Source organism: Polypterus senegalus, chromosome 8, assembly GCF_016835505.1.
Source record: "Polypterus senegalus isolate Bchr_013 chromosome 8, ASM1683550v1, whole genome shotgun sequence".
Classification (NCBI taxonomy): Eukaryota; Metazoa; Chordata; class Cladistia; order Polypteriformes; family Polypteridae; genus Polypterus; species Polypterus senegalus.
In genome coordinates, this window is record NC_053161.1 from 151,847,011 (window position 1) to 151,870,424 (window position 23,414).

At 40.2% G+C, this 23,414-nt stretch overlaps 1 protein-coding gene across 1 annotated transcript in view; it reads right to left on the reverse strand.

Annotated features, from left to right (window-relative positions):
- The window catches only part of LOC120534395 (gastrula zinc finger protein XlCGF52.1-like), a 38,941-nt gene that overhangs the window by 12,730 nt on the left and 2,797 nt on the right, over positions 1-23,414 (reverse strand). Inside the window, exon 2 of the mRNA XM_039761946.1 lies at positions 12,229-12,918. The gene's annotated coding sequence lies outside the window, so the exon portion shown is untranslated. The remainder of the gene's footprint in view (positions 1-12,228; positions 12,919-23,414) is intronic.

Sequence of the window (23,414 nt, forward strand, 5' to 3'; positions counted from 1 at the left end):
ACGGATGGGTTGGTTGAACGTTTTAATCAGACGCTCAAACAGATGCTCCGTAAGGTAGTCAGCGCCGATGGCAGGAATTGGGACCAGCTCCTACCACTCGTCCTTTTTGCCTACAGGGAGGTACCCCAAGCGTCCACGGGTTTCTCCCCTTTGAATTATTATATGGGCTTACAGCCCCGGGACTTTGGATATCCTAAAAGAGGGCTGGGAGGCAGAACCTCTGCCCTCCTCAAATGTACTCGAGTATGTTGCGCAACTGCGTGACAAGCTCGAGAAAATTAAACCAATCCTCAAAGATCACGTGACTCGTGCACAGGCAGCTCAGGTCCGGTGTTACAACCGTAACTCGGTCCTCCGAGAGTTCCGTCCGGGGGATCGAGTGATGGTACTTGTTCCCACATCCCATTCTAAATTGTTAGCTCACTGGCAAGGGCCATACGAGGTTAAAGAAAGAAAAGGATTGGTCGACTATTTGGTTCTCCAACCTAATCGTCGCCCAACCGAGAGAATCTACCATATTAATTTATTAAAACCTTGGAAAGACCGGGAAGAGTCTCCCAATGTTAGTAGGTCCCTCTCCTTATTCGCTGGCGGAACGCCCTTAACCTCGGTAAAGAGCTTACCCCCTCACAACGGCAGGAGATTATTAACACTGTCCATGCCATCCCTGAAGTGGTGAGCGAGACACCGGGCCGAACCAAGCTGATTGCGCACATAATCACGGAACCCGGAATGATCGTTCGGGAGAGACCCTACAGACTCCCCGAGGCAAAACGCGCCAAAGTGGAATTGGAGGTGCAACGGATGTTGGATATGGACATAATCGAGGAAAGTAACAGCCCTTGGTCTAGTCCAATTGTCCTCGTTTCCAAGCCTGACGGCTCATGGAGATTCTGTAATGACTTTAGACGTCTGAATCAGATCTCCAAATTCGATGCTTATCTGATGCCCCGCATTGATGACCTTCTGGAGCGGCTGGGTGCCGCCCGATACTTGACTACCCTCGACATGACAAAAGGGTATTGGCAGATTCCTTTAACGGCATCCGCGAAAGAAAAAACAGCCTTTAGCACCCCTAGCGGGCATTGGCAGTATAAGGTCCTCCCATTTGGGCTGCACGGGGCACCGGCTACCTTTCAACGTCTGGTGGATAGAGTGTTGAAGCCCCACCAGTCCTATAGTGCCGCCTACCTCGATGACGTAGTCATCTATTCCGGCACCTGGGAGGAACACTTGTCGCAGCTCTCAGCTGTCCTCACGACATGGGCTAACGCCGGCCTCCGCATTAATCCCCGAAAATGTTTCTTTGGCTTACAGGAGGCCAAATATTTAGGGTACCTAGTGGGACGAGGACAGGTGAGACCACAATGCTCCAAAGTTAAAGACATCCTAGAATGGCCCCGTCCGAGTACCAAGAAACAGGTGCAGGCTTTCTTGGGGCTAGCTGGGTACTACCGCCGTTCGACTTATTTCTCCGAAAGAGCAGCACCCTTGACTAATTTGACAAAGAAAGGTGCTCCTCTCCACGTGGTATGGACCAATATGGCAGAACATGCATTCAGTGACTTAAAAAGGGCCCTAACGTCAGCGCCTGTATTGCGGACTCCGGATTTTGGAGCTCCGTTCATTCTCCAGACCGATGCTTCGGACACAGGCTTGGGTGCCGTGTTAAGCCAAAGTATCGATGGTGTTGAACACCCCGTAATGTACCTGAGCCGGAAACTGCTGGACCGGGAGACCCGGTATGCGGCGGTGGAGAGGGAAGCCCTGGCCATAAAATGGGCTGTGACTTATCTCCGGTACTACCTGTTGGGTCGCGAGTTCACTCTGGTGACTGACCACGCCGCGTTGCAGTGGATGTCCTTACATAAAGAGTCGAACCCGTGGGTCACTAGGTGGTTCTTGGACTTATACCTTATAAGTTCACAGTCACTTATCGCCATGGCGGCCTTCAGGCCAACGCCGATGCTCTCTCCCGTATCCACGACCTCTCGGTTCGGTCCGCCCGTCCTGACGGTTTCGGGCTGAGGGGGGGGTCATGTCACGCATGCGCGAGTAGGAGGTCGCGGACGGATCCTAAAACACATCGAAGGGTGTTCGCCGGGGGGGAAAGGCAGGGTACTAACCTTGTTTCTTTGTTTTACAGAACCAAAGACACTCCGCCATAAGACCTAACCGCGCTACGTTTACTTCCGCCCTCCCTCCGCCATCTTTGATGACGTCATGTCTTCCCATCATTCATCACTTCTTCCCAGCATTCCTGCACTTCCGGCTCCTCCCCTATAAAAATGGCCGCGACGCCCAGTATGGCGTCGCACATGAATTGTTTATGTCTGACCGTATTTTGTTTTCTGAAAATCTAGAGTGTCGACAATATAAGGGGCTGGAAAACCCCAAACCTTTTTGTTGTCTGCTTCTCAACTTATTACAATGCACAAGTATAAACAGAACACTGCTTGCATAGCAGTCGCGTCTATAGGCGCACATGTCACGCTGCATGAAGTATAAACCTGGTCTAAAGCTTCTGTCATTATTATAACTACAACTTCCATCTTGTGTTTTGGTTTAGAATGCTGGTGCTGTTGATCCTTTGGGTAATGACTCTTGCTCAGTCCTCTGACTAGTCTTTTGTTTATTTCCTATTTCTCCCAGTCTAAAAAAACAATTCAAATCTTGCTTTGGACACACTTCCACCCTTGCCAGAATATAAAGGAGGTGACTGAAGAGGGGAATGGATTGCTGCTACATTGTATGATTCTTGTATTTCTTGAATTACTTAATCCTCCTGTTGCCATTTTGTGACTCACACACCTTTTGCATTTAATTTTTCTGTTGGGAATTTCATTTTGGATATGGGAGGCACACAGAGGACTGCTTGGTGAAATTTTATGTTGAATGACAATGTTCAAAGATATCAACTTCAAAGTCTGCTAGTTTTTAGAGGCTGGAAATTTTGTAAAAATTGACACATGAACCACTAAGTTCTATTACATGAATGCATGCAACCTACAAAAGGCATTCCAGTATATTTAAAACATATTTTATTTTGCATCTATGGGTGAGGGTGACAATGAAAGTGACAGATGGTGGATATTGCATATTGAAGGTGAATAATGTTTAACAGTAATGACACAATACAACTGAGTTAAACAAAGCAAGGAATGACTAATCCAATTCTTCAGGAGTGGTGGATGGGGGAATGCAAATGTTAAGATTACAAGTTCAATTTTGGGGATTGATCGTGGAAAGAGTGAAACAGCAAAATAATAGGCCAGCAGACAACCCAGGGCAGTCCCCCGCTTACCGCTGGCTATGCAATTCTTAGGTAAAAGTCAAGTCTTTAGACGACCACAAGACCCATTTACTACCAGAGCTGTTGGACTGTGTGGCACAGTTCAGGGTCCTATTAACCCTTTCCTCCTTATTACCCCTTAAGGACTCTCAGCTTTATGACTGAGAGAAGTTTAAAAGCTTGCTGTGAGTAACATGCACTACATTACACTCTAACACGATAGCATCCTATGAACTAAGTAGACAAGACTGAGGCAGGCATTTCTTCTTTTTAAAATGACTCAATCAAGTGAAAAAAAAAATCTGCTACTCTCATGGAAAAAAATTAATTAGAGAATGTATGCATGGCCTAACATTTAGATGTGTTCGGGGGACTTAGTTGCCTGATCTATAAGTTGGATTGAGTGGCACAGGGCAGTACAGCTGACTAACAACTGGAGTTCACATCCAGAGGGCTTCATGCATGGAGTTTGCAGGTTCTTCCCGTGTTCATGTGTGAGGTTACTCCCAGCTGACATTGCTAAATTCTGACTATTGTGTGTGTTTGTATGAAAGTGTGCACACCGTGTGATAGACTGGTGTCCAGTTCCTGTCTTGAGTCTGATGTTTGCTGAGACAAGCTTCAGTTCCCTGCAACCCTGCTCTTCGATAATTTCAAAAATAGTTTCATCTATATCAAAGTCTAAAAGGGCCGCCAACATTATAATTTCTTCGGACAAATCTTCAATTCTGTCTCTGAAATAGGTAATATCTTCGGCAGAACCCATTTCATCGGCAGTAGTAAGCATTTTTCTAATTACTGTAATTCTTGTGCTATCGATTCACCAATCAGTAACTAGAGGGCGTGTTAGAGCCCACCCTCTCAACTTTGACGAGTGAAAGTGACAGTTTTATTTCAAGCCGTATTTCATGATGGTTTGCAGGAATGTTACGGACAAAATGAAATAAATAAATAAGCAACGAAAAATATATTTCGTGACACATTTATTTATTTATGCTCTCATTTCGTGACATATTTATTTATTTAGGCTCTCATTTCATGACACATTTATTTATTTATGCTCACATTTCATGGTACTTTTATTTATTTACGCATTTATTTAATTTTGTCCGAAATATTCCTCCATGGTAGTGTAGCGTAATCGTGCTAACCTTTTCAGAGTGACTCTTACATAATTCCATTTCTACTACATTAATTTCTAGATAAATAACCTTTCCCTTTTGTTTCTTTCACATTAATGTGAATATATACATCAAGAAGCAGGAGAAGTGAGTGGGCTTATGAGAAGCCGGAGTACTCTCCTGGCATTTGGCTAACTTGGATTTGGGATTTGTTTTGCTGTTTCGGGCGGATCAAGTTTTAAAAAGTTGGACTTCACACTGTATTGAACATATCTCCAAGAAAGGTGAACTTTCCCACCAAAGTTTCTTGAACAATATATGTATCAAATTTAAACAAATGGAAAATTGGTATACTGGGGAGCTGAGATGTTTAATGCAGCCAGACATATGAACATATAGACAGTTATGGCAACTGCAATAAGTGATTTTTATATCTTTTGTGAACATTTCTTAAAAGCTTCCATTATTGCTTTCCCATTAAGAAATCAGTTGAAAAATAAAAAATACATGATTTGTGTACATTTTAAGAAAGAGTTAATGGGATCAATCAACTGTCACTTGCATCCGTTTAAACTTCTAGTGTCACACATTTTGAAGTGACAGATTAGATTAGATAAATTTTACTAATCCAATGGGGGTAGCAAAATTGACCACATTTTAATACAGTGGGCATACAGAGGCTTAGTATTAATTCTCAGAATATTCACATGGCCATCCATTCATTTTCTAACCGGATTCTCCAGTTCAGGACCACTCGCTGTGTTGAACATGAGGCAGGAAGCAACCTCTGATGGGGAAGCCCAATCTCACAGACACCCATTGAAGGTGGTGATAAAAAATTCTGCTCCATAGGTTTATTCCACAAAATTCCACAATAATATGTATTAAGTCTTGCAAAATGTTCCACATTGGGGAGGAGGAAGCAGACTTTGTTTTGAATACACAACTGTTGTGGCCATTAGCTTACAGAAGACTAAACAAGTTCACAAACGCCTGAACATAAGAAATGCAAGCAAGCTGCCACAATAGCACATATATGTTTAATGGCATTTAAATGTATAGATCAAGACTTTTCAATTCCCTAGGTGATTAACAAAGGCAAAGTGTATTGCATTAACTGGCTTTGAGCTGTAGAAGAGTTAATTATTCAAGGTTTGTGCTTTTTGTCCCTTTTAGCAGATGCTCAAGACTGCCTGTATTCACTCTGAGCGACTTGGCCTTGGTGCTGACAGATAGGTGATAATGTGAGGCTGCACACAGTTGGGTAGCTGCCCACTACTGCAGGCTTTCACAATAGCCTATTTACATGTTTTAGTTAGCATTTAAGTCTATGTGTCTACAATACTTCATGAATCAATATCATAATTAATGAAGTTATAGCAAGATGTATTATATAAGCAAGCTTTACTATGTAGGAGTTAATTGTTAAAGGCTTGCATAATTGCAAAATGCTTGACTGCTCAAGGCCGTCCGCAGCTCAGTCCTTATCAGTGAAGATGCACGTTGTTGCCTGCCCCCACACACGTGCCTATGATTTTAGCTTTATGGGATGCTGGTGCAACAAGCAACTATTAACTGAGCGGTTCAATCTCTCAAATGTGAGCCATCCTGATCCCAACTTAATGATGAGCATTGATTAATTAAAAGACCACCATTTTTTATTAGCTAAAGATTAGGAATGTGAGGAATGTAAAAGATGATCAGGTGATGGTGATATCCAGACACAATTTATGATTATTAGGCAATTGCCATGGAAAAAGAAATAGAATGAGGTTATTCTTATGAAGGTAACATGTAAAATGGATGACAAGAAAAATGTACGAAGATGGAGATGTTTTGTGATTAGAACTGAAATGAATGTATAAGTGCCAAAATAAAAATAGGTTTCATGGAAATAACTACTGGGAAAATTGGAAATTAAGGTCAAAGCTAAATTATTTTCAGTTAAGACTACAAAATCACAACACAAGTTTAGAGGCAATGTCTCCATGACCAAACAGTTAACTTTGTAAGCTGGAATGTTAAAGGTCTGAATCATGAATAAAAGAGGCAAAAAGTATTCTCTAACTTAATAGGTCCAAAATAGTACAATTGTATTTTTGCAGGAGACCCACTTACTAAGCAAGAATCAGTTACAGCTGCACAGAGACTGGACTGGCCAAATATTCCATTCCAACTTTACAAAGAAAACTAGAGGTGTGGGAATTCTTATACATAGAACAATATAATTTGTAGTATCCGATGTAGTACAGTATCTGATCCTGAAGGGATGTATGTGGTTGTCATAGGTAATTTATTTAACTGTAAAGTGATTCTGATAAATATTTATGCACCCAATATGGATGATTGGGACTTCATCCAAAATGTATTTGCTTCCATTCCCAATGTGAACACTCCTAAAATTATAATTGCTGGGGACTTTAATTGTGATTTAAATCCAGACCTAGATAGATCTCCTGCCACAGGAGTGATGCCTTCTAACACTGCAAAGGCAAATTACACAGTTTGTAACTGATCACAACTTATCAGACCCCTGGAGATTTCTAAACCCAAACTCAAAAGCATATTCCTTCTACTCACCAGTGCATCACTGCTACTTAAGAATTGATTATTTCTTTATAGATAACAATTTCTTGTTAAATCTTGTAAGTTCGACACTGTTGTTAATTCTGACCATGCCCCTTTTGATCTTGGAGCTAAAATCACTATGCCCAACATACTCATCTCGCAGACGGCATCTTATTCCACTTTTATTGGCAGATGAGAACTGTACAGAATTTATATCCAAACAAATCATTTTTTTAGAGACAAATACATCCTCAGAGAACTGAAATAAATGTGAACCATGCCGGGACTACTCGGCTCATTTTATTGAACTGAGACAAGCTTTATGGGCTGTACTATGATTTCATATGCTGTGCAATAATGCCTTTTCTGACTGCCTATCTAGAAACTATAACTATATAGATTGTTTTTCCCGATTAAGTTTTCTACATGACAATACATACCTATCTCTCTCTATATAAAATCCAAAGTCTGTCTATCTGTCCTCTTTTCACGAGAGAACTACTAAACAGATTTAGATCGGGTTTCTTTCTATAATTTGCTTGAACATTCCGGTTGATTTTGCGACTTCCCTCATCGCCCTAAGAATCATAGTTCAGTTGCGGCACTAATTTATTTGAGCTAATCCGAGACAGAGGCTGCAGTCTGAAGGAAGGGGAGGCAGGACCTCAGGAGTAGGGAGCTGGGCAGGGCCCTCCTCACTCACGCGCCAGCCTCCATTCAAGTCGCTCCACCTTTGGCTATGTTTTGGAGCAGACCCTTCATCTACTTAGCTAGCGATACTGGTTTGTTAGTTGATTTTTAAAGTTTGTCTTTTTTCACTACTACACGGGCAGATCTGCAGGGGACTGCTAGTTTTTAATATAAATACCTGAATCTTAATGTCTGGCTAATTTGACAGTCCTAGTGTATATAATAACTTGTTATACTCATTCTATATTTATAATTAAGAAAGTTTTCACTTCTGTAACACCATAATGTTGTGCAGCCACACGCCTCCATAATTGATTTCCTTCATTTATAAATATTTAACTAATGTTTTAGCCAATTACTAACTCTGCCTTATTATCTGCATTCAAGCACAGTGATCTCTGGTTTGCTAATCAAATTATTTTTAAAAAAAGGCCATACACAAAAGACATGGCAGTGTTCAAAATGTGAACCAGATGTAAAAAAAATGTGATATTTAAAAAATGTTTTACTTTTCAATAAAGCACCACAGCTTCATAAAACTTGTTAACACCTCTGAGCTGAAAAGATGGCATTTAGGTGGTTTAACACTAGAATTTCCAAAGACGGAGAAAATTTTCATTCTCCCTGAAATGCCTACTTTCCCCAAACACACACACGAGGAAAACCTTATGTCCTTAACGGCGCAGCAACTGCCTACTGATTACTGCCTTTGTTTTGCAAATGTGTCAGTTAGCAGCGCTGAACCTGCACTGACTGATTCCCCTTTCAGCCAGCCGTGTACCCCTCCTGCCACTTAGACCCTCTGTTTATCAATGGCAGCTCATATCCTCTCACTTAACATCAAGTCTTTGTTGAAGATTTTATATGGCAAAGACTAATAAGGAGATATACAAGTAATGATTCATCATTATTTAAAATACATACACTACACGTGTGTTCCATGTCTACAACGATCCTTGTAAATTTACAATGAAACAAGAAATGTTAAGTCTTGCCGACACAAAGCAATTATGTATATGTTTATTATATCAAATAACTGTTTGAATGTGAGTTTTTGCTTTTTTGACAATCAATCTTTAGCAAATTTAACCAGCAACACAGACATAAATTATTGCTCAGCATTAACAATTTGCAACAAACAAACCTACACACTGTTACGCAAAAGACATGTATTTATTATATAAATTACTAGCTGTTCCCTGTGGCGCAACAAAACTAATTTTAAAAATCAATAAACAAAAAGCTGCGGTGGGCTGGCGCACTACCTGGGGTTTGTTTCCTGCCTTGCGCCCTGTGTTGGCTGGGATTAGCTCCAGCAGACCCCCGTGACCCTATAGTTAGGATATAGAGGGTTGGATAATGGACGGATAGATGGATGGGTAAACAAAAAGGTATCGCTAGCTAAGTGGAGGCAAAATACATTCCAAAACGTGGCCAGAGGTATTGCGAGTCTAGCGTGTAAGTGAGGAGGGCACTGCCCGGCGTCCCGCATAGTAGTGATACAGTTCAAACATTAAAAATCAATAAACAAACAGGTATCGCTAGCTAAGCGGAGGGAAACAACACTCCAAAACACAGAGGTAGACCAACTCCCCGATCTTGACGTCACACTTCCCCCTCCCCTCAGCCCGCAGCCTCTGTCCTGCAAGCGAATTATGATTCTTAGCGCGATGACAGAAGTCACAAAATCACGTGGAATGTTCAAGCAAATTATAGAAAAAAACCTGCTCTAAATCTGTTCAGTAGTTCTCTCATGAAAATTGGACAGATGCACAGACAGACATTGGATTTTATGCATAGAGAGATAACTGCATGAATGTGAAACACACACATACATGAAAACGTCATTATTTGGAAACGTTATCTGGACTTCACATTCACTGTAATGAGACAAGTGTGCTTTTCTATACTAATAAAAGGCAAAGCCCTCACTGACTGACTCACTCACTCACTCACTCACTCACTCACTCATCACTAATTCTCCAACTTCCCGTGTAGGTAGAAGGCTGAAATTTGTCAGGCTCATTCCTTACAGCTTACTTACAAAAGATAAGCAGGCATCATTTCGAAATTCTACACGTAACGGTCATAACTGAATCCTACTTATGTACATACATACGTCCATAGCCTGCAGCTCGGTCACAATGGGAGGCGGAGTTGCGTCCCCCATCCCCACGCCTCCCGCGTAATTGACTGCCTGCCTATATAAGGCCGTCCGTCAGCAGCAATCCAAGCTGTGAGAAAACAGTAAAAAGGAGGCGTGTCAGACGTCGTGGTACATTTTCTGATGCAGCTGCCGAAAACAACTTCGTGACACTGCCGCCAAATACTTGCAGAAAAATTCACAAGTTAATAGACACGCTGTCACTAAATACTTACAGGCAAATCCACAAGTTCATAGAGACGCTGCCGCTAAATATTCACAGGCAAATCCACAAGTTCGTAGACACGCTGCTGCTAAATACTTGTAGGGTAGTAGCTGCTCATTTACATTGAAATAAATAATAACCAAGGTTATAATGAAAACCTCACATGATTGTAAGGTTCCATTAACTTAATGATAAACTATAAATGTTCCGTGCTAATATGAAAAAATTCCTATCCTGTGCTTTATAACTTTATTTCATCATAACAATAATTGCAGCTGAAAACCACTAATTATCACTCACGCTGATGACCAGAGAACAATAAAATGCATAATACATAATCTAAACTAATTATTAGTACCGAAGAATTTAAGTATTTGATATGAGATAAAATAAATTGAAATAATGTATATGCTAACCAAAATGTAGTGTTATCGAAACAGAAATCAGCAAAAGGCAGTTTGGACCAAATTTTTCGCTGCAACGTTGTCTACTGACAACTAAAACAACTTGATGATGTAATACGGTATATTATAGGACTATATAAATCGCAGTACCGGTCAGATAATGTTTAGTAGTTTAGAAAATTAATTTAAACGTCAAACAGTAATCAGTACATAAAATCAAAATTATCAGTCAGATAGGACTTGAACCACTGGAGGGCAGTGCCAGAGATACCCAGCATGTTCTCCATTCTGGACAGTAGAATGTCATGTATGACAGTGTCAAATGCTGCACTAAGGTCTAACAGAATTAATATGCTGGTTTGTCCAGCGTCTGCTGCCATAAGCAAATCATTAGTTACCTGAAGCAGAGCAGTTTCACAGCTGTGCTACGCCCTGAAAAGAGACTGAAAGAGTTCATCAATTTATCAGAAGTTAAGTAATTGGTGATTTGGGAGGCTACAACACGTTCAAGAACTTTTAACAGAAACAGTACATAAGAAAATTGTTAAGACTGTCACCATCAAAACCTGACTTTTTAACAGTGGGGTTACAGAAGGGATTTTTAAAGTGGCTGGCACAGAGCCGGTGTCATTGGATGTGTTAATTATTGTCATAACAGTCGTGATTACAGCATGAAGGCAGAACTTAAGTAGTGTGGTAGGGATGGGGTCCAGTACACAGGTAGTCGACCTCATCTTACAAAGCAGGTCATTAACAAATGCAGATGTGACTGGTGAAAATTTAGAAAAGTAGTGGATGGAGTGGGAAGACGGGGAAAAATATAAATGGATAATGGATTTGTGTTAGTTCAATTATTTAGATTATTCATTTTATTACAAAAAAAAGTCTAGGTATTTTTCACAGACTTCAGTAGAGGAGGTAAACTGGGCAGATGCAGGCTGAAGTAGCTCATCAACCACAGAGAAAAATAACCCTCAGGTTACCATGACTACTATCCTTTATTCTGCCATAATGCGTGTTCTTGGCTGCAGTTAATGCATCTCTAATGGTCGGAGAAAACCTGGATGTGCACAGCTGCCCAATTTGTAGATTCCACAAAGACCTGAAGACAATGTAAGGAATCTTCATAATGGTGATGTGCCTTCTTTAGGTTGTAATGCTATTTAATAGTCTATTTTATTACAAATTTACAAGTATCTTATCTACATTTAGATTTTTTCTTGATATACAAAAGTAGGCACCGATTAGAAAAGTGTGTTAGTTAGGGGTTAAAGCTACAGCTGACATTTGAACCTTCTTAAAACTTTTTTTTTTGTTTTTTTAACTTTATAATGTGTGCGTTTTGCACTGATGACCGATTCTCTAAGAAGTCTGTTTGTTTTCTGAATTTTCTCAGTATTCTTAACCTCAGTTCTCTCTGTGTTCCCCTCTGGTGTGTCCACCCCCTACTCCCCACCCATCATGGCTGCCTGCAGGCTCTCTCTCTCTCCTTCTGTTATTAGTACAGATGAAGCTAAAAGGCATTTCAAACAAGACATTAGTGACAGAGCTCTTTGTCCAGTTTTCACTTCATTTTCTGGTTGCTACGTTCAAGTTAATTCATTTTTTTGGCAATTAAGTACTTAAACAATGACTAAGATTTCATCACAACCAATCTATGTTACTTCCAGGTTCAGAACAATGCACCCTTTAGGAGAAAGAAAAAAAAACCTAAATTATTCTAGCATTCAATACTTAAAAATATAATAATAATAATCATAATAATAATAATAATAAACACCTACTTTCTTCAGAACTTGACGCTTCCTCCTTTTTCATCTCATTAGATTCTAATAATTCTGACTTCAGTTGGCTCAAATGATCCTCTAAGGGGCAGCTCCTCTTTGGAGTAGAGCTCAATGCAGTCACCTCTTCATTTGAACAGATGTATTGCGAGTCCTGCTCAAATTTAAGGTCTTCTTTCTTGACACTGCTAATAATTTCATTGTTTTGTGTGTCAGTCTCTTTTTTAGTGCCTGTAATCTCTAATTCACAATCATCCTCCTTTTTCATTCCGTCAGATTCTGACTTTGATTGGCTCAAATGATCCTGTAAAGGGCTGTTACTATTTGGAGTAGAGCTCAATGCAGTCACCTCTTCATTTGCACAGATATACTGTGAGTCCTGCTCAGACTTAAGGTCTTCTTTCTTGACACTGCTAATAATTTCATTGTTTTGTGTGTCAGTCTCTTTTTCAATGCTTGTAATCTCCCATTCACAATCTTCCTCTTTAACAATGGATCTCTGCTGCTGATGGTATGCAGTTTCCCATTCACAGTCATCTTGCTTAATGTCCACACTGGGACTGGTGAACAACTTACCTGGCCATTTCTCCTCTTTACTCCACTCTTCAGTAATCCCCCCTTCACTTGTAGGTGTCTTCTCCTCCATTCCTTAAATTTGTGTACCTGGAAATGGCAGCTCGGTTTCTTGTGCTGTAGAGAGATCAGGGTAGAAGGTATTCAGAGGTGAACCATAAGAAGCTACTAGACACAAGTTTCACCTTTTCAAACCAAATGCATTAATTTAAAGTGTAAGTGTTGCTAGCAATACATCTGGTATTCTAATAAGATGGGGCAGATTAGATTGTTCCAGCAACATCTATGGAACTTAATTCATTCCCTTTAAATGAAATGGTGGACTCAGAAATTTACAAATGCCACACTACACCACGGGAACAAATAGCAGCTCTTACAACTCTCTACTGCCAGTTATGACTACGGGGCAGGCATGATGCCTTGAACATGTATTAAGCCCCCTACACGTTAAATATTTTATTGCTATGTATTTCTTGAGATCTTCACAATGGTGACCTACGTGGTCAGAATACAGATTTGTTTTAACAGCTGGAATAAAGGTCATTCAGCCCAACAAAGCTCTGCAGTCCTGTCCACATAAATCTTCTAAAATAATATCAAGTCATGTTTTGAAAGTCCCTAAAGTCGTACTGTCTACCACACTACTAGGCAGCTTATTCCAAGTGTCTATGGTTCTCTGTGTAAAGATGAACTTCCCAATGTTTGTGTAAAATTTCCCTTAACAACTTTCCAACTGTGTCCCCGTGTTCTTGATGAACTCATTTTAAAATCACAGTCTCGATCCACTGTACTAATTCCCTTCATAATTAGTACATTTGTGAAGTGTAATGCATGTGTGATGTCTAGCTACAATGCTCCTTCATGAGTCGGCCATAGCTTTGGTTTAATGCAGAAACACTACATTTCTCTATGGCAGGGTGGTGTGTTACCTTCTTTTCATTTTTTGTGCTGGGTCATTACCAGCAGATGGTTTACAGCCTCAATGCAAATGAGTAGCTGCAGTGACATACTAAAAAATGTAAGAGACTACCAGACCTCACATAATGAGTGCTGTGCACATTTGGGGAGTCCTCTCTACCTGTCTTCTATCTGGACACAGTGCAGACACTGGAGGCGTATCTTAATGCCAGGTATTAATGTTATCTGGCCAAATCATACACAGATATAATCTAAAAATGAAGTAAATGTTAATTTCAGGTGTAAATTACCAAGAAGCCGAGGCTTGCATATCAGCTGTAGTCAGTAGCCCTATCTCTGTACAGTATATATAAAATCCAATGTCTGTCTGTCTGTCTGTCTGCTTTTCACAAGAGAACTACTTAATGAATTTAGACTGGGTTTTTTTCTAGAATTTGCTTGAACATTCTGATTGATTTTATGACTTCTTACATTGCACTAAGAATCATAGTTCGCTTGCAGGAGTCATATATTCGCGCTAATCTGAGACAGGGGAGGAGGAAGCATGATGTCAGGAGTGGGGAGCCGGGCCGGAGCCTCCTCACTGTCCTATTTCACTATTATGCAGGTGAAGCCATGGGGAACAGCTAATCTAAAATATAATTACAGGTAATAATACATTACATTTGCAGCAAACAGTGTGTAGGAGGTTAGAACAGGCATCCCGGGTGAGATGGGGAAATACACATTACCCAGACGGGGGGTCAGAGTGATGAAACTATACTGGCCAAAGGACCAGAGAAAACTGTGTCCAGCCGGCAGAAAATAATGGACAGACCAGCAACAGCTGGGAATCAAGAGTTGTTCCATTCCCTGGATGCTAGGTGGCAGTGGTCCTCATATGGGAGCCCAATTGGGACACCCGCAGGGATGCTTGGGATTCAGAGTATGGGAGTGCAGCCCGGTCAGGGTCCCTAAATATCACTAGAGGGCGCTGTCACAGGAAGTCCTCCCTACTTTTCATATGACTCAGAAGTGTTTCCCAGAGGATATAACATAATACCGGAAACACCCCTGGGTCCGACATAAAAGTGAGCATAATAATAAGCTGCATGGCAACAACTCTTGGGGAAATAGGAAATTAAGACCTAAACTATTTCACTTCCAGTTAAGACTATAAAATGACATCAAAAACTCAGAATCAGTGTCTCCATGATGGGACAGTTAACTTCGTAAGCTGGAATGTTAAAGGCCTGAATCATGAATTAAAGAGAAAGAAAGTACTTTCTCACCTAACAAGTCTAAATGCTAAAATAGTATTTTTACAGGAAACCCACTTACTAAGTAAGGATCAGTTCCGCTGCAAAAGACTGGACTGGCCAAATGTTCCATTCTAGTTTTACAAAGAAAACTAGAGGGGTGGGAATTCTCATACATAGAACAGTACCATTTGTAGCATCAGATGTAGTATTGGATCCTGAAGGGAGATATGTGATGGTCATGGGAGACTTATCTAACTGTAAAATGATTTTGATAAATGTTTATGCACCTAATGTTGATGATAAGGAATTTATACAAAATTTATTTGCATCCATTCCCAATCTGAACACTCATAAACTTATAATGGCTGGGGACTTTAATTGTGTTCTAAATCCACTTTTAGATAAGACTTCCTCCACAGGGGAACGGCAACTAACACCGCAAAGATAATTACAAAGTTTATAACTGATCACAACTTATCAGATCCCTGGAGGTTCTTAAACCCAAATTCAAGAACATATTCTTTCTACTCACCAGTACATCATTGCTACTCAAGGATTGATTACTTCTTTATAGATAATAACTTCTTGCCTAAGATTAAATCTTGTAAATACGATGCTATTGTTATTTCAGACCATGCTCCGATGATCTTGGAGCTGAAATTACTAAGCCCCATACACTCACCCCGCAGATGGCGCATCAACCGCTTCTATTAGCTGACGAGAATTGTACTGAATTTATATCCAAACAAATTGAATTCTTTCTAGAGACAAATACATCCCCTGAGATCTCTGCAGGAATACTCTGGGAAACTCTTAAGGCCTTCTTAAGAGGACAGATTATCTCATATCTTTCCCACAGAAATAAATCCGTAAGAAAGTAGCAGAGATAAAAAGCGAAATTACTAAAATAGATGAAGAACATGCCAGACTACCAAGCGAGACTCTACATAAGAGGAGGCAGGCTCTACATTCAGAATTAAACCTCTTGACAACTAAAGAAACTGAACAACTAATTTACAAATCCAGACATCATTATTATGAACATGGAGAGAAAGCTAATAAGCTTTTAGCGCAACAAATTCACAAGCAAGATGTACGCAACGCAATCTCGTAATTACTAACACTAACGGAGATAAAATCATGAACACAAAAATATAATGTACACTTTTAGAGACTACTATAAATCCCTATATACTACTGAGTTTAAAGAAGACAATATACAATCTAATGCATTTCTGGATACATTACAGATACCACAAATTGACGCTTTTAGTGTGGAGGAACTCGATAAACCTCTGTCATTATCAGAATTACTGGATGCTATAAAGTCACTCCAAGGTGGAAAAGCAGCAGGCCCTGATGGCTACCCTGCAGAGTTTTACAAGAAATTCTCCGCTCAGCTAGCTCCCTCCTATTAGCAACATTTACAGAAGCCAGAGATAACCAATCTCTTCCACAAACCTTTCGCCAAGCACTAATCACTGTCTTTCCAAAACAAAATAAGGACTTATTACAATGTGCATCATACAGACCAATTTCACTTCTGAATAACGACGTTAAAATACTCTCTAAAATCATAGCTAGAAGGATGGAGAAAGTGCTCCCCTCGTAATATCACAAGACCAAACTGGATTTATTAGGGGCCGACACTTATCTTCAAATCTTCGACGCCTGTTTAATGTAATATACTCACCAACTAAATCAAACACCCCAGAAATATTATTATCATTGGATGCAGAAAAGCATTCGACATGATTGAATGGAAATACCTTTTACTATTTTGGAGAAGTTTGGGTTTGGCCCGAACATTTGTGCATGGATTAAATTACTGTATACTAACCCAGAAGCTTCAGTTTGCATCAATAACATTTGCTCAGACTACTTTAAACTAGAACGTGGCACAAGACAAGGATGCCCTTTGTCACCACTGCTGTTTGCAATTGCCATTGAACCACTGGCAATACATTGTCGAAATACTGATCAGATAAAGGGGATTAGCAGAGAAGGACTGGAACAGAAAATCTCATTATATGCAGATGACATGGTACTGTATATATCGGACCCAGAAAATTCTGTGCCTGCAGTCTTAGCAGCACTCACAGAATTTCAAAAGCTCTCTGGTCTCAGAATTAATCTGAATAAAAGTGTACTCTTTCCGTGAATTCTCAAGCATATAATATTAGATTAGACACCCTTCCTTTTATCATTGCAGAACAGTTTAAATACCTGGGTAAACATCACAAGTAAACATAAAGCTCTTTATCAACAAAATTTGTCGTCTGCATGGAAAAAATTAAACAAGACTTGCATAGATGGTCAACCCTTCATCTCACACTAGCTGGAAGAATTAACACTGTTAAGATGAATATTCTTCCTAAGCTCCTTTTTATTTCAAAACATACCAATATACATTAATAAATCATTCTTTAAGCAATTAGATTCAACAATAACCTCATTTATTTGGAATTCTAAACATCCACGCATCAAAAGAGCGACCCTACAAAGACAAAAGGCAGAAGGCGGCATGGCTCTACCTAACTTCCAGTTTTATTACTGGGCAAATATACAGGCGATAAGAACCTGGACACAAATAGAAGAACATACACAGGCATGGACCGCAATAGAAGTAAAATCCTGCAGTACTTCTTTGTATTCCTTGCTCTGTGCTCCAATAAACACACGCTATCGGCAATACACTAATAACCCAATTGTGCTCCACTCACTTAGAATCTGGAACCAATGTAGAAAGCATTTTAAGACGGAGAAGCTTCTTCTGTGGCACCCTGCAAGAGAACCACCTCTTTCAACCCTCACAAACATATGCAGTTTTAATATCTGGAAAAATTTGGAATTAACTTGCTTAGAGATCTTTATATAGACAACGTCTTTGCATCCTATGAACAATTACATTCCAAATTTAACATTCCAGCTACAAATTTCTTTCACTATCTTCAAATCAGGAACTTTGTTAAACAGAACCTTCCAGATTTTCCTCATCTTGCACCCTCATCCACGCTGGAAAAATATTGCTCAATTTCAAGGAGTTAGACTCCATCTCTACAATATATAAAATCATTTTACAATCCCTTCCTTTCAAAGATCCAAGAGGACACTGGGAAAATGAGCTCTCAATTAATATATCAGAAAAGGAGTGGAAAGTAGCAATGCAGAGAATTCACTCAAGCTCCATATACGCAAAGCATACAATTATACAACTCAAAATTATATATCGAGCACATCTGTCTCGACTAAAACTCTCCAAAATGTTTCCAGGGCATGATCCAACCTGCGAACGTTGCAACCAAGCCCCAGCCTCACTGGGTCACATGTTCTGGGCCTGCACCAAATTAACATTATTCTGGACAAAAATTTTTAATTACCTCTCAGACAGCCTTGGACTCACAATCCCTCCTAACCCATTAACAGCTGTGTTTGGGGTTCTTCCAGAAGGGCTTAAAGTGGAGAAGGACAAACAAATTGTGATTGCATTCACTGCACTGTTGGCACGCAGACTTATTCTGATAAACTGGAAGAACCCACACTCTCCTCTTTAAGTCAGTGGGAAACTGATGTGTTATATTATTTAAAATTGGAAAAATCAAATACTCAGTTAGAGGATCTGTGCAGACTTTTATCAAAACATGGCAGGATCTAATCAGTAATATTTTAAAATAAGTTTATAAAGCACAGGGAATTTGTTGATTTAGGTATTTTACAAGCCTTAAATTTTACACGCTTTGGCTTGCTCTCTCTCTCAAGGGTGGGGATCGATCTGTTCTTAACATAATTCTTTTTTTGTAAAACTTGATTGCTATGTATTGATTGTAATAAAATTAATAAAAAATAAAAATAAAAAAATAAATAAAAGGGAGCCCGCTGCCACACATGGATGAGTCACAGTTGGGAGGCAGCAACACTCAACTGGATGACAGAGAGCCTGCACTGATAGTGTGTTGCCGCACCTACCACATGACAAACCACCAGAATTGTACTTATTATTCATTTATTGTATTTTTGGGGCTGATGACTGTAGAGAAGATTGGGATGAAGTGCCTGGAGAGAATTAAAAGCCTTTAATTGATTCCTAATAAGGTGTGGTGCTTTACTGTGTCTGTGGTTTGGGGCTCTCCTGTGCCCCCTTGTGGTTACGATTACAAGTGCTTATCTAACACCTTTACCTAGACAGTAGGGAGCAACTTCAACCACCACAATTGTGAAGCATCCACCTGGAAGATGTGACGGCGGCCATTTGTGCACCAGGACACTCAACACACATTAACTATTTAGTGGCAAAGAGGTGAGACAGGGTGATTAGGGTGGCATAAAATACAGCAGAACAACACAAAGAACTGGTTTAAAAGGAAATAAATAATCTGGTCAGCAAGGAGTTTTGATCTCAGTCCAAATAAAAACCTCTGGGATGAGCGGAAGTCTGCCATTGGTGAAGGGAACCCTGCGAGCATTTAAGAGCAGCAGAGGAGTGGCAGGAATGATCAGCAGAGAGGAGCAAGAAGCTTCTAGATGGCTACAGAAACAGTGGGGGGCTGTCATCATTACCAGTCTTAGGGAAAGGGGGTCTTTAATACTGATGTTACATTTTTTATTATTTTCTGGGAAACATATTGTACATACAAGTTAAACAGATTTGTTTTTCGTTGTGTAACTTTTAATCATCAGTGTATTTTAATAGGGTGTCAAAAGTCAGTACATTTCTAATTGTTTTTGAAGATATTACACAAGATATAACTGAAATACAAGGGTCCCAATAATATTGTTCACCAGTATATTCACTGAAGTCCTTGTCCAACTGCATTCTGAACTGCACCGACAAACTATGATGTTTAATGGGCCATGAGATGCTTAAATCATGTTTCACCATTTCTGTTCTAACAATAATTCTATTGTTGAAAGGTAGCTGATACTTGTCTTCGCTAGCTTTGAAACTGGCCCTAAATTGTAGTGGTACCACTCATAAAGGAGTAGCCATTATTAATATCGAAAAGGTAATGACTGAATTACAATGACTGAATAGCTTTTTAAACACACACAGAATGGCAGATGTGTGCAACTTCACCGTCCTTGTAAGTTACTGATAAACGGACCCCCGAGGACAAAATGTTTTTTCTTTCTGCTACTGCCATAATTTATCAAGGCTTGTAAATGCTGAGGACTTGGCAACACACGGTCAAAAATCAAAGCTGGAATGAGACACTTAATTATAGAAATAGAGAAATATTTTAAAATTCACGCATCCAAATGATTTGAGGCTCAGATTAGTAATCGTCAGTTCTTCACTTTTTATATTCCATTTCTTTCCAATTACTTTATTTAAACAGATGATGAACACACAGAGGGGTGTGTGAGATGGAGAGCAGGTGGCTCCTTTGTCATTTGCCTCTGATAAGCAGCTGGTTAAGAACACAAGGAGCAGTTAGGAATAGAGAATGGAGCGGATTAAGATGAAAAGAAGCAAGAAAGGTTGGGAATCTTTACAATCAAGCCAACCAAAATGAAGCACAAAATAACGTTGCTTAAGGAAGAATTGGCTTGTAATTAAGATGGATAGGCTGGCAGCCACTGTGACCCCCTTAGGACTAAACATGAGGACCCCTGGCTTGGTGTGTTACTTACGATACGTTGTCAGTTGTTGTGCTGAATAGCTTTGCATTTCTTTATTCCTAATTTCCACTCCCAGCCAAAGCTTGCCAAGCATATGTATAGCATGGCACTTTATGAGAGTTTTCATTTTTTGAGGGTCGTTGTAATTATTTTGACTTGTTTTGCTTTGTCTTAACTTAAACGGTCATGAAATAAACATTCAGCGCCAGGATAATTTATCCTTTCAGCAATTTCCTTTTTTTGTTGTTTAAGTTTCTTTGCAGACTGCAGTGTGATCGCCGTAAACCATTTGTCGTAAAGACGTAACCAACACTTCAGGGACGCCAATCATTACACCATATTTGATAACAGACACCCTTCATGTCAGGGGTCCTCGGTCACGGTCCTGGAGGTCCGCAGTGGCTGCAGGTTTTAATTCCAGCTAGTTTCCTAATTAGAAGACGGGCCTTGCTGATAATGACTTGGTATTGACCTGTTTGGCTTGTTTATTTATTTATAAAGCACTTTTAAAACAACATCAAGGCTGACCAAAGTGCTGTACTATAAAAAACCCAACATATCAGACACACAATAACCAAAGGGTAAAAGAAACCGAAATCCATAAGAGCTGAAGAAATTCATAATAAAAAGTACACAGATAGTCAACATGTCACAGTGGGTCAAAGGCCAGGGAGTACAAGTGCGTTTTTAAATACGATTTAAAGATAGCAAGTGAAGGAGCCTACCTGTTCCAGAGTTTTGGAGGCGCAACTGAAAAAGCCCGATCACCTCGGAGTTTGCATCGTGTCTTAGGAACAAGTAAAAGCGTCTGGTCTGCTCCATAACAATCGACCTTCTCTTTGTTTTTGTTTGTTATCCGTCCGCGGACGTATTTGTATTCTCCGTAAGAGAGCTCTAACATTTGTCAGTCAGTCAGTCATTGCCCAACCCGCTATATCCTAACTAGAGGGTCAAGGGGGTCTGCTGGAGCCAATCCCAGCCAACACAGGCCGCAAGGCAGGAAACAAACCCCGGGCAGGGCGCCAGCCCACTGCAGGGCACACACACCAAGCACACACTAGGGACAATTTAGGATCGCCAATGCACCTAACCTGCATGTCTTTGGATTGTGGGAGGAAACCCATGTAGACACGGGGAGAACATGCAAACTCCACGCATGCAGGGAGGACTGGGGAAGTGAACCTGGGTCTCCTAACTGCGAGGCAGCAGCGCTACCCACTGCGACACCATGCCGCTATGAATTGTGTCAACATAAACCTCTAAATCCTTTTCACAGGTTACTTCTTGCATGCCAGTGTCTCCCATCTTGTATTTATAGTTGATGTTCCTGTTGCCTACACGTAGCACTTGGCACTTTTCTACATTAAGTTGCATTTTCCAAGCGTTCACCCAGTTCTTAAGCTTGTTGAGGTCTTTCTTAATTGTTTTGCTGCCTCCTCAGTGTCCACCAAAGCTGCAATTTTAGTGTCATCTGCAAATTTCACGAGTTTACTAACTTTACCAGAATTAATGTCATTAACACAAATGACAAAAACTAACAGACATTCGACCGAACTGTGAGGGGCTCCTCTGATGGCTTCTGATTTCTGCTGAGTTGTGCTGGGACTGCAACTAGATACCCATTTTCAGCTAGAAATGGGACAGGCATACAGTTTTCTGATCGTTCATAAATGGTTCAGAAACGGTTAGAAGTGACTTTGTAACGATTAGAAATGAAACAAGATTTAAGCTTTGAACAGAACTTCTCTTAAATAACAACTGTTCTAATTTTTGCTATTTTAATATTTCTTTTTGTGTAACCTGTTTGTCTTTGAATTTTAAGTAAAACTTCCAACCTTTCCATCCATTACCCAACCTGCTATATCCTAACTACAGGGTTACGGGGGTCTGCTGGAGCCAATCCCAGCCAGCACAGGGTGCAAGGCAGGAAACAAACCCTGGGCAGGGCGCCAGCCCACCGCAGGGCACACACACACACCACGCATACACTAGGGACAATTTAGGATCCACCTAACCTGCATGTCTTTGAACTGTGGGAGGAAACCGGAGCACCCGGAGGAAACCCACACAGACACGGGGAGAACATGCAAACTCCACACAGGAGTGAACCCGGGTCTCCTATCCACTGCGCCACCCTAACAAAAACTTTTAAAAACAAAATATTTTGTCTTTTGAATCATTTCGACATGTCAGGCTTTTGTTGAATCCCATTTTTTATGTTAGAGCCGCAGAACTTTGGTAATTTTGGGAAAACGCAGCTACATTTTTGTCAATAACTGCCAAGAAGTTCACATGAAAGTGTAGCTCTGCTGAAAAAATCCAAAATTCAACACACAAAAATAGCAAAACAACAAACTTCACACTTTCATATCTGTGTTACAACTTCCTCAATACAATACAATTTATTTTTGTATAGCCCAAAATCACACAAGAAGTGCCGCAATGGGCTTTAACAGGCCGTGCCTCTTGACAGCCTCCCAGCCTTAACTCTCTAAGAAGACAAGGAAAAACTCCATAAAAAAAAAAAAACGCTATTAGGAAAATAAAAATGGAAGAAACCTCGGGAATGGCAGTTCAAAGAGAGACCCCTTTCCAGGTAGGTTGGGCGTGCAGTGGGTGTCAAAAAGAAGGGGGTCAATACAATACAATACGATACACAGAACAGAACAAATCCTCAATACAGTATAAAAATAAAAATCCTCCTCTTCTGTTTTTCAAATGTGACAGTTTAATGAAAAGATACTGAAAACTGTAACTTAAGACGTAACAAAAAGATGACAGGGAGTGCAACGTTTTTACTTAAAAATACAGAGACAAAAAAATTATAAAAACGTT